Source organism: Erinaceus europaeus, chromosome 17 (assembly GCF_950295315.1).
Source record: "Erinaceus europaeus chromosome 17, mEriEur2.1, whole genome shotgun sequence".
NCBI classification, from domain to species: Eukaryota; Metazoa; Chordata; class Mammalia; order Eulipotyphla; family Erinaceidae; genus Erinaceus; species Erinaceus europaeus.
This window is the reverse complement of record NC_080178.1, coordinates 32,258,814-32,272,036: the sequence shown is the minus strand read 5'-3', so window position 1 is coordinate 32,272,036 and position 13,223 is coordinate 32,258,814.

Genomic DNA, 13,223 nt, shown 5'->3' with positions numbered 1-13,223 from the left:
ATGTGTCTTATCTGTATAAAGTGTTGCTAGTAGACATTTACATAGATAAGAAAAGTATTTTACTTTGTAGTCACGCTAGTAGCAAACAAGTCTCTTATCCTGGCTTGTATTGCAATATGACAAAGGAATCTCGAGGCGTGTGATGTGTTCCATCCCAGTAATTTGTAGAGGCAATAAAGTATTTCAGCTGTGCCTTTGAATTGTTTGTTTATTGAGTATATACTGAGAAAAATAAAAAATCAAGAGGGAAAGGGAAGACAGAAAAAAAAATGATCATCTGCTTCAACACTAATGAAGCTTCCCCCCTGTAAGAGGAGGCTTGAGTCCTTGCACATTGTAATATGTGTACCCCACCAAGTATGACACCACCTGGCCCCAATGATGGAAATGATAAGATAGGAAGTTTGTGATATAATCACTAGCACAAGTATATAAAGGAGAATTTTGTTCATGACTAGTCTGACTTTGAGCTTCTTTCTCTTTTATCAGTTAGAAAACCAAGAGTTGCCTACATTAATTAGAATATAGTTATATGGTTAAAATTTAAAGTACTGGGAGTTGGTCAGTAGTGCAGCAGGTTAAGCACATGCTGCGCAAAGCATAAGAACCAGGGTAAGAATCCCAGTTCAAGCCCCCGGCTCCCCATCTGTAGGGGAGTCGCTTCACAGGTGGTGAAGCAGGTCTGCAGGTGTCTCTCTTTCTCCCCGTCTTCCCTCCTCTCTCCATTTCTCTCTGTCCTATCCAACAACAACAACATCAATATCAACAACAATAATAATAACTACCACAATTAAAAGCAAGGGCAACAAAAGGGAATAAATACATATTTTTTAAAAATGATAAAAAATTAAAATACTTTTTTATTTACTAGCAAAACCCTCATTCCTTTCTATATTATCTTTAATTTTTCATTTGATTATTTACTAATGGTTAACAGCTGATATAATTTTAAAGACTGAAGCTACAACAACATTCAACTTGCTAAAAGAATGAACTTTAAAAAAAAAATAAAATTGAATAATTTCAGTTCTCAGTACTTTCCATTAAATACCCTGGAATTATCTGTAATACTGCCATTAAATCTCTGCCATAGAATCATATACCAGGGAACTTTTTTTGTATGATGTTTTTAATATTATTCTATGAAGACCAAGAGGCTTACTTTTTCATGGAAAAATCATGTTTTGATAAAAAGCATGGCCAGGCTCTAATAATTACTTTTTGAAATAATGTGAGTTTGAAATTAAAAAGCAAACAGAAAGCATAATTACTGAGAAATTTTCCTACATGACCAATGAAAAACAGAATGTCAAATTTGGGGGATTTATGTTTTAGTTTTTTGTTGTTGTTATTACTCAGGCTTCACCACTCCAGGGTGATGATGATTTTTTTCAGATATATTGAGAGACACAAAGAAGCAGAGAGACAGAATGAAAGAACACAGCACAGAAGATTTCTTCAATGAGTTGGGGATTAGTTCAGTGTTTTATAAGACAAAGCAGCACACTGTCCAATAGAACTCTTTAGTTCACCCAAAGAGTATCAGTTTTATATGTTTATTCTTTGGGGGTTATTAAGTACAAATTACTAGTCCTTCTGACCTTTAAGGTAAAGTTTATACTAAGTAAAATAAGTAATTAATGATTATGCTATAGAAATCATCAATTTACTACCCGGAAAAGTGAAATGTGGAGTCAAATGACTTTTTTAATATTGATGGATTGACTGATTGATTGATTGATTTAATAGAGACAGAAGAATAAAAGAGACAAAAGGAAAACAGAAAGAAAAACAGCTCCAGCACTGCTTCACCATTTGTGAAGCATTCTTCCTGCAGGTAGAGACCTGGACTTGAACCTAGGTCCTTGCACATTATAACTCAAGCACATAGCCAAATTCTATGATCAAGATCTAAAATAAAAGCTAAAGGTAGCTAGGGTTAAACATTTATATTCAAATGTGTAGATAAACCAACCATATCTTCTTAAAGTATACAGCTTCTCAAAGGACACAGCCTTTCAAATTGTCAAACTCTGGAGACCACTCACAAAGCCTGCTAAGCTTTTTTTTTTTTGTTAGTAAGTGAGTTATAAGAGTTTACTTTAAAACCCAGAAATGTAAGCTACTCATGTAATATCTACATTCTTTTTTATATATATATTTATTTTCCCTTTTGTTGCCCCTGTTTTTTCATTGTTGTTATTATTATTGCTGTTGTTGATGTCGTCATTGTTAGGACAGAGAGAAAGGGAGAGAGGAGCAGAAGACAGAGTGGGGGAGAGAAAGACACCTGCAGACCTGAAGCGACTGCCCTACAGGTGGGGAGCCGGGGCTCAAACCAGGATCCTTACGCTGGTTCTTGCGATTTGCGTGCGCTTAACCGCTGTAGTGTTGCCGGACTCCCAATATCTACATTCTAAAGCTGAACTCTTAGGTAAGAAAACCTCTGATACAGTTTAAATAAGTTGGCTTGCACTAAAGAATTTATGAATGGGGAGTCGGCGGTAGCGCAGCATGTGAAACGCAGGTGAAGTGAAGTGCAAAGACCAGAATAAGGATCCCTGTTCGAGCCTCTGGCTCCCCACTTGCAGGAGAATCTCTATCTTCCCCTCCTCTTTCCATTTCTCTCTGTCCTATCCAACAACGATATCAATAACAACATCAATAACTACAACAACATAAAGACAAGGGCAAAAAAGGGAAAATAAATATTTTTAAAAATTAAAAAAAAAGAATTTATGAATGAACCATACAAAAATCTCTTGACATCTGCTGATTCCATGCCTTTCAGAAATCTTTCCGTCTTCAATTTCTAACATGCTTTTAAAAAATTGGCAAAAGTCATTTCTTCCCTCATATAATTGTGAGCAATTTAGTATTTCCCTAAAAATCTTCAAATATTTATGTATCAGCTAACGTAGGATAAATTATACATTTTCAAAATTTGCATAAATGTTCATGAAAAATTATAAAGGAAAATTATCTTAGTTCTAAGAAACTATGTAAGTAATGATTTTATTTGCATTTAATGTGCTGGATATCTTATTTCCAATGCACAGAAATAGTTACAGTTTGCTAAAGTGAAAAATAAAACTTTTATAAGATAGTGGTTTTACAATTAAGCTTATTTCCCTGAAAGAAGATATAGCAATTGAAAACCCCCCAAAATTAAAGAGAATTGAGAATGCATTTGATACTAATGGCTTTAATGAAACAGAATTGAATCAATGACTTCACAATGCCAGACAATCAACTTGGCTTTTTCTTTCTCTTCACTGACTCGACCAATTGTTTTGGCTTCAAGTAGAAGAAGCTTCAATTAAAGATAATGGGTATTTGGCTTGAATGAAGACTAAAAGCCAGGGCTTTAATGTATGTTCTGAGACACTCAGAAAACAAACAAGATAGTCCTTTAGGTATATTTCAAAGAAGAGATTTGAGATGTTCTTAAGAAGTTAAAGTTAATTGAAGATAGTTAAGAACAAGTGAATTTCAAATGTGAAAGCCTTAACTTTAAGAGAAAGAAATCAGACATTATCTTGAAAGAAAATAGAAGCTTGAGCAAACACCTATGGAACTGGACTATTTTAGATAGGCAGCACCTCAGCAAAATGCTCAAAGTCAGTCTCAACTGCCCTGGCTTAGCCATGTAGTTAATGCAAATCCATTAGTCAGGCCTAGGTAGAAATGTCCTCAAAAATAAGACTTTTTTGCATCCTTTATATGTTTATCCATGAAAGAACTTTGAATATTTACTCAGATCCTAACATTAAAAACACTATAAATAGCATCGTAGTTTTCCCAAGGAGAAAGCTATAGATAGGTTTCTTTTTAATGTTTTTGAGAGCAAAAGTCATAGTTTTAGAAAATACTTACTTTGGTAAGTAAAAATATAGTCATTGTTTACTGCTTCACAGATGTTTGTTGTTTCAGTTAAATCTGTCTCTCTACTACGAATTATAATGTAATTACATGCTATTAAATAAAAAATATAAATTGGAGAGATAAGTAAAAGTAAATAATCTTTGTAAATCGCCTCCACTGTTCGAAAGTGCTGGCTACTATTATTTATGTAAGGATAATTTAAAAAAAAAAGACAAATTGAAATCAGCCCCACTTACTACACAGACTATACAAGAGCTATTAGAGAAAATTAAACACATTACAGAACACAGGATAGAATTTCTTAAAAGGATTATTAAAGCATGATAACCTAGCAGCTTACTCTCCAAGGAGAAAGTAAACCCAGCCAAACATATAAAATCAGGGTGGTATGGGGTGGGAGGGGGAAGGTAAGGTAATAGTAATAATAAACAATAATTACACTATTTAGAAAAAAATTAATTTTTCTATAATTCAAAAATTCTTGTACATGGCCTGTGGTTCTCAGAAATGTTAGTACATTTATAGGCTTGCCCACCCTAGGCATCTATCATGAGTTTAATAAATGTCTGTTGAAAAGTAAGTTGCTAAGGGCAAGGACCAGCTTAAGGATCCCATTTTAAGCCCCTGGCTCCCCACCTGCAGGGGAGTCACTTCATAGGTAGTGAAGCAAGTCTGCAGGTGTTTATCTTTCTCTCCCCCTCTCTGTCTTTCCCTCCTCTCTCCATTTCTCTCTGTCCTAACAATGACAACAATAATAACTACAACAATAAAAACAACAAGGGCAACAAAAGGGAAAGTAAATAAATAAAATTTAAGAAATTAAAAAAAGAAAGAAAAAGAAAAGTTGCTAAAAGAAAGGAGTCTGTACACTCTTTTTTATTCTAATTTTAGCCCTGGGAGAGAAGCAGACAAATTGCACCTGAATTCAGTTTGTCCTTCTCCATAATATCAGTTTTATAAATCTGCAAATCATCACAGGGAACCATTGCATTGTCTTTGAATTGCAACCCCCTCTAGTCAGGGTTGAAGTTAGTCACAAAGGGACCAGTCTAAAAATAGGCACTGGTGAGTGAGAGGACTGGATCCTGCCTGCTGTCAGCTCCTCCTGCCAGCAGTGAATGGAAAACTCAGGTGATGTATCATGGTGTATAGACATTTCCCCTTAAGCAAATACATGTAACAGCCAAAACATAGCTTCAGTAGCCTAAGAAGTATTGAAGGAGGCATCTTAGAAACTGGTAAGCCAGCTGTTTTGTCTAGGAATGAAAATAAATACACTGTGTCTAACTGTATTTGTAAATCGAACAATAGTCAAAACTATTTGCTTTTAATCTTCTTGGTTAAATTCCTAGTAATAACAGTTGTGTCCAATCAAGACTTTTGCGGTTATATTCCCAGCTCATGCCAGACTGAAGTGGTGTCTCCATGCTAATAAACATCTAGGTGAAAAATGGAAAATATGTAACTAATCATCCAGCTGTTTCTAAAAATCCAGCTGTTCAGTAATAGGCAGAAAATATCTAGCATAATAACAGAGCATATTTCAAGTGACTATAGAAGATTTCAGAGTATGCAGTGGCATGACCTGATTTATAAAAGTGGTAAGACAGTGGATATCACACACACACACACACACACACACACACACACACACAAAAGGAAAAAAAAAAAAAAAACCTCTTCCTGAGAAATCTTTGAACTGGAACTGGATGGCAAAAGCCTTCATGATCTGGGCTTTTGTAGAAAGGAAGGTGAGTAGGGTGAGATTCCATGGAGATAAAGTAAGGGAGCCAAGCTTTTGTACTATTTCTGCTATAAGAAATAAAAGCAATAGGCTTAATAATTTAAAGCAAAGATGGAAAAAGGTCAACCTTTGACTGTTGGATCTTCATAATTTTATACTTGATCTGCACTAATGGAATTTTTTTTAATTTTTATTTTATTTATTCCCTTTTGTTGCCCTTGTTGTTTTATTGTTGTAGTTATTATTGTTGTTGTCGTTGTTGGATAGGACAGAGAGAAATGGAGAGAGGAGGGGAAGACAGAGAGGAGGAGAGAAAGATAGACACCTGCAGACCTGCTTCACTGCCTGTGAAGCGACTCCCCTGCAGGTGGGGAGCCGGGGTTCAAACCAGGATCCTTATGCTGGTCCTTGTGCTTTGCGCCACCTGCGCTTAATCCGCTGCGCTACAGCCCGACTCCCACTAATGGAATTTTCTATTCAAACTTTCCTTTACAAATCCTTTTGGAGATACAGTAAATTTTTGAAAATTGACTTACTCTTTAATCTGTGATACAAAGCTTAAAGCACAATTACATCTTTTCATAAATAAAAAAAATTAAATAAATTTTCAGCATGTAATTTTCAGCTTACTTTAGTAATGATGGCAGGATTTATCTCATGCTGGATTGAACTCCAGCAGGGATACCATAAACCAGCAAAACACTGCAATTCCTAAACAGAAATTTTTCCATCCAAAGATGTTACTCAGTCTCTTAAGTAAGTAAAAATAGTCTGGTGTCATAATATGATTCACACTTTAAAACAACTGTACATTGCTTCATCCTTACATATCTGGCCTAACCCCCTTTTCTTCCTCTGTTTCTCACACTGCCTTAAAGCTTGTGAGGAACGTAGAGCTAGTAGTGAAATGACACCTCTTCTCTGTGGATGAACAGCAGTAACTAAATCAGCAAGAAGTATATGATAGTAGCAAGAAGTTTTTATTATGTTCCACAGATTTTATGATTCTTCCATTCCTCTAAGAACCACACACCAACATAAATAGCATCACTCAGCTTTATACTAATGACATTTACTCCCAGGGCTTCAACTGGTTGCTTAGTTTTGTCTTAGTTTTAATACAGAAGTTTTATCATTAAAACTCAGGGGTGGGGTGGGGATGCTATTCCCTTTGAAATTTAAATGTCCGTTGATAATTTCTTAAAGTTGTGAAATAACCTTCCTCAAAAGGAAAGATTAATTTTGTCCTCAGTAAGACATATAGTTTAGGGTTGGGAAATAGATCACTTTGTAAAGTGCCATAAACAAGGACCCACGTTCAACTCCCAGCACTACATGGGAGCAGTATGGGATGAATTAAGCACTATGGAAGCTCCACAGATGGTAGGATGGTACTATGATGTTCCTCCTCTCTGTCATTCCCTAACTCTCTCTGTCTGAAATAAAAAGAATGAAAAACTTGGGCTGGGGGTAGTAGAATTTTGAATGCTAGAGGCCCTGCAACAGCAAAATAAATGAATAAATGAATAAATACAGAAGATAGGTAGATCACTTGGATAGTGTTCTTGCTTTGTCATGCATGTGGCACCGATTCATCCCTGAAAGAAACCTCTGTGCTGTGGTAGCTTTCTGTCTGTATCTCAGTTTCTATCTCTGTCTTCATCTTTCTATCTGGGGAAAAGAAAAAAGTTGGTCTGGAGTGAGCTCAGATCTACAGGGATGTCTGCATCACATAGGCTCCTAAGCTGAATATGGGCCCCAGGCCAAATCAAATCATTGGGATTTACAGTTCTTCTTCTTCTGGTGTTTGCCGGATTTACAGTAAACAATATTTATACCCCTTCCCCATATTAGGGAGCTACTCTCTTCCCTGATCTAGCTTTCTGTCCCTTTTCCAGCCATGGCATCACCTCCCCAGACAATAACTTGGATCCACCTGCATATCAGATTTCAGGCTCAGAGAAAAAAAAAATTAGTATAGCTACAGGCTCTTTGAAATATAACTAAAATATGCCTACTAGCTAGCTACAGAATGGAGGACCACCCCCAACACTTCATCTGCACTATTCCAGTCTTTAGGTCCATGATTGTCCAACCATTTGTTTGGTTTTGTATGTTAACTCTCTTTTCAGGTACCAGCCTCCAGATGCTAGTAAGATGCCTACCAGACTTCCCTGAACAGACAACCCCACCAATGTGTCCTAGAGCTCAGCTTCCCTAGAGCCCCACCCTACTAGGGAAAAAGAGGAGCAGGCTGTGAGTATGGACCGACCAGTCAATGCCCATTCTTCTTCTTCTAGCGTAGCCAGTCAGCAGCGTCAGGTTGAGCCTGATGTAAAGTTTCGAGACCTCCTTTGAATCTGGAGAGGTGGCAGTCGTTGACTATGTGGGTCATAGTCTGTCTGTAGCCGCAGGAGCAGTTCGGGTCGTCTCTGGCTCCCCAGCGATGGAACATAGCGGCGCACCGCCCATGGCCTGATAACGCCCATGATCAGCAGGGAAGCAATTACAGAAGCCAGACCTTCCACCTTCTGCATCCCACAATGACCTTGGGTTCATACTCCCAGAGGGATAAAGAATAGGAAAGCTATCAGGGGAGGAGATGGGATAAGGAGGTCTGATAGTGGGAACTGTGTGAAGTTGTACCCCTCTTATCCTATGGTTTTGTTAATGTCTCCTTTTTTAAATAAAAAAAAATAAAATAAAATTTTTTAAAAAGTTGGTCTGGAGTAGTGAAGCCCTTAGTAATTACTAAAAAAATGAATGACTTAATTATCAGCAACAGTAGCATGTTTTTGTATATGACTGCCCTCAAAAACGAAAAGGTAAAGGGATTTTGGTACATACACCTACAAATAAATATTGAATATGGTACTAAAGTTGAGTGATCAGTTTGCTTCCCGGATTAACAAAATTAATAGTTAACATTATTGAATGAAGCTATTTTAGATTTCTCTAGCTATTTTTTTCTCATCAGATTATCACCCCTTTTGGCAGAACTCCATACCCCTTGCTTCTCTTCCTTCTACCCTAACCCTTGTTAGCTCTGATCATCCTTATAAATGATCCTTTTTCTGATTACTGCTGCTACAGAAAAAAAATTAAAGAAGCTTACTAACTTCTCACTGTATAGATATGATATGGAAGAAACAAAATTTAAAAAAATCTTATAACATACTTAGGAACACAAGAAGATAATCGATTCCTGGTATTTCTTCTCTGTCATCTAGACTCTAAAGTTACCTAAGCATTTCCCTATGTAATTTTTCACAGACTGAAATTCACTTCTAAACCAATTAGTAGCAAACTTTGCAGCAACAGATCATTAAACAGTCCCATCATCCTCAATCAATTCATACCCAAGCCTTACATTTGATTTGTTAGAATACTAAACATTTATATGCAATTCACCAATTTAAGTATTAAATTGACCAATAAAATATAAAAAGTATGAAAAAGACCAATAAAATAAAAAAAATACAGACATTCCGTCATCTTCTCAAGAAATCAGAATAACCATGTGTCAAAAACCATTTTGTAATCCATTAAACCTCCTAATAAAATCTTTTTAAAGAGATTTGAACAAATAAATCATCATTTATGGGGTAAACCTCCTTCTAAATAAATGAACTGAGATTCCAATCTCTAAATTTCCCCTATTATCTCCTAAAATATTTAACTTGAAATACTCAAGTTAATAAAATAGTGTAGAATTTATAATCTCTTTTTTATCAAAAGTAATTTTAGTATTTGGCAAATCATTCTAAAATTAAAATCCATTCTCTAGCATTAGTGATATCAATTAAGACTGGCAAATAAACAAATAAATATAGGTCTTTCTGTATTGTCTGGAGATTACATCATCTCTTGCTATATTTCAGTCCAGTGGGAGCTTCATTAATTATTTCCTACTGTGCCTGAAAGCAAATGAAAGTCTCATTTAGATCATGATCCCTACCAATTGAAGGAGAAAAAAAGACTCACTAAGGTGCTATCAACACCATTCGTATTCTCCAAGGGGGATCCTTAATCTATTAAGATACTAGTGAATTAAGTCAACAAACAGAAGAACAGCATCCTCCATGTTAATTAATACGGTTCCATAACTGAAAAAAAAATTACATTAGATAACCCTAGTATTCAAAAGAAATGAAATTTTCCAACTATTTTATGGTTTTGCATGTGAGTACTCTCAGAGGCTAGAAATATTAAAATATTCATATACACCCACAAAACCTGATAGTTTTCAGTGCTACAACTTAGCCAAGGAGAATTAAGAAAGTGACATCAAAGAAAAGCCACAACAGAAACACAGGCAGATAATGGCTTCAGGTAAGTTTATTTCTAGAAAGCACAAAGAAAATGGGGTAGTCTAATTTCTAAGCTATATACATCCTTTACACAATGGGGATAATGTCCATTAGAAGTAAAGTAAGTGTTTTGAACTATTTTGTAAAACATACAAATAAACACTTCCTGGAAGTGAAACTGCATATGTCTTATTCCCATAGACAGTCTGAGAGTTTAGTATAGTGCCCTTGTGGTTATCTAGTATAAAAATCCAACCCAGAGTGATTTTTCAGTCACTGAATGTCACCAATACCACATACCACATGGGAACTAAACACCTTCAATTCAGAAGCCTCTCTAATGTCTCAGACCATTAATTGGGCTTATCTTTTTATCAGAAAAAAAGGACAGAATATGAAACATATGTATGTATATTAATGTTAATCTAGTTATGTTAAAGTATATATTCCGAGCAATTTATTTAACCTTCTTAACTTACTTAAGGAAGAAGCAATCTCTCAATAGCCAGCAACTTAAAAATCTCTGAGTATAATGCTTTGATACTTTCTGACTTTAAATATACTCTCTAGTCTACAGACCCACGAAAAAAACAGTTCAAGCATATTTTCCCATGCTGCCAATAGCTGGGAAAAACACCCAATTTTCCATATTGAATATTTATTCCTATTAAGATCACCCCTAAGTAAGAGTTGCTATTTCCACTATTTTATAGAAAATGTTAAGTTGTATATTCTTTAAGTCTCTTATTTATGGTAATATCATTCACAGCAACAGTCACCTAATTTTTAGCTCTAATAGTTTGGAGCCATAACAAAGGTTAAATCTAATTGTGGTGACTATTGGTGCAACCAGTTGAACATATATATTAACCATGTGCAAGGACCTGAGTTCAAAAGATCCCCACTCAGAAGGGGGTATCATAATCACTGAAGCAGGTCTGCAACTGACTCTATCTCCCTCTCTCTTCTCAAATTGCCTCTGCCTTATCAAATGCATGTGTGCGTGCGCACACACATACACACACACACACACACACACACGAAGAAATGAAGGAAGGAAGGAAGGAAGGAAGGAAGGAAGGAAGGAAGGAAGGAAGGAAGGAAGGAAGGAAAGAAGGTAGGAAGGAAGAGAGAGGAAAAAAAAGAATAGGGGAAAAATGATCACCACAGTACTTTCACTGTGCAGGCATCAAGGCCCATTGATAACCCTTATGACAGAAAGAGAGAGAGAGAGAGCAAGAGAGAGAGAGAGAGAGAAAGGAAGAAGTTGGTGTCTATCTCTCTCTCTCCCTTTCTAGCTTCTGCTCCTCTTTCAATCTCTCAGTCCTATCCAATAAAAATGGAAAAAAAAAAAATGGATGCCAGGAGCAGTGGATTTGTAATGCCAGCATGGAGTCCCAGTGATAACCCTGGAGGAAGAAAGGAAAGAAGAAAAAAGAAGGGAGGGAGGGAGGGAGGGAGGGAGGAAGAAAGGAAGGAAGGAAGGAAGGAAGGAAGGAAGGAAGGAAGGAAGGAAGAAGGAAGGAAGGAAGGGAGGGAGGGAGGGAGGATGGAAGGGAGGATGGAAGGGAGGAAGGAAGAAGGTAATGGATCAAAATTGTAAAAATAAGTGAATAAATATATAAATAAGACTTGACTGTTAGTGAATAGTATCTTAGTCAGGAAACTTGAAAATATCCCTACCTAAATGACAGCCAGACTCCTTATTTAACATATAACTTGCCTTATAGATTTATTCTAGTCCCAGTAAGTATGGTTCTGAAAAGGCCAGGACACAACAGTGGTAGAGAGTGGGGGAGCTAAACATTTTACTTAGAAATACAGCTCATTAAATATATACTGTGTTTTGTTTTTCACAAAGCACATTAAGTCATGGCCTGGGATTAATTTATTTACCCACAAGTAAATTAATCATGTTTTCTGAACCTTAAATTGGGCCATATGGTCTAATATGTATTAGCATACTTTTGTGAAAAAGATACTATAAGAAATTAGAACTGCTGTGGAAACAGAAAACCAAGTCAGAAATAAAATTCATACCACAGCCCTAATCTTAATTTACATTTCAGAGCTGAAGATTCCCATTTACAACAAAGGAAAGAAAGAAAGGAAAAAAAACCAAAAACTCCTTTCAAATAGGAATAGATCTCATACTTGGAAATAGGTTGTCTTTTGAACTGCGGTGATTACAAGCCCCTGCATTTTGAGTCAAGTTTCTTTTCAAACAGGAAAACCAAGAGGTACATTTTGGTCACATCAAATATTCCTTGCACAATTCAGATTGACTTTTGGGTCAGGAAGATTTCCCGGAACAGGCCCCTTTGTCACTCAGTGACAACTCATAACCATTAAACTGTGTCTATCTAAATTGTACTAGTAAAAATAAATAGAAAGAAAGAGAAAAACATGTAAAGAGGATGTTACACTGCACCCCACATAGGAGAAGCACATTACCACACGTTCATTTAAAAAGTAAACTGAATCTAGCTTTATTGCCTGCTTTAACTAATAATAGCTGTAATTTTGGTGCTGAGGACACATCACAGTGCTGAAAATTAACAATGAAGAACATCATTTCTGATTATTTCAGCAGGGAGAAATACTAACATTCATGACTCCAAAGTGGTTAATGGTTAATGTTGATTTTCTTTTTTAAAATGGATATATATATTCAGTGTTTTCCTTAAATATTTCAGACTCAGATATGGTGTTCTATTTTAATACATTTTTAATTCAGAAAGTTTCACAAAACTTCACCAATCCTGTCTGACAATAAATTTGATGAGGAAACCAGTTGCACTTGCTAAATACTACATGTGTCTAAGCATAAAATGAGTTCCCTAACAAAGGTCAGAATACTCTGTTTACTGGCAAGATTGTACTATAACAAAAAAAGAAATCATAATGTTTACTTACCAACTTTCACCATATGTATTCAACTGGAGGTTGACATGTTTTTTATTTAAGGAAATCCATTCTCTTTAGAAGTCGTTAGAATACATCTTTTCAAAATGTATCCTATTCATTCAGCTTAATTTACAGTCTAAAAACTCAAACTCAAATCTCTGGCTCTGTATTTAACCTAGCAGTGAGGCATCGAAGTATTTTTCTTTTACTAGTTAACTATTGATACATAATCAAAGCTTTTATGAATTGAGGGGTACAGGTATCCCCTGGTTTTTGAAAGTTCTAGATCTGTCTAGATCTGCCACTTCACTTTTAAGGAAAGATCTACACTAGCACCCATTTTCTCTAACTGAAAGAAAGCTAAAGGGAAGTTTTGC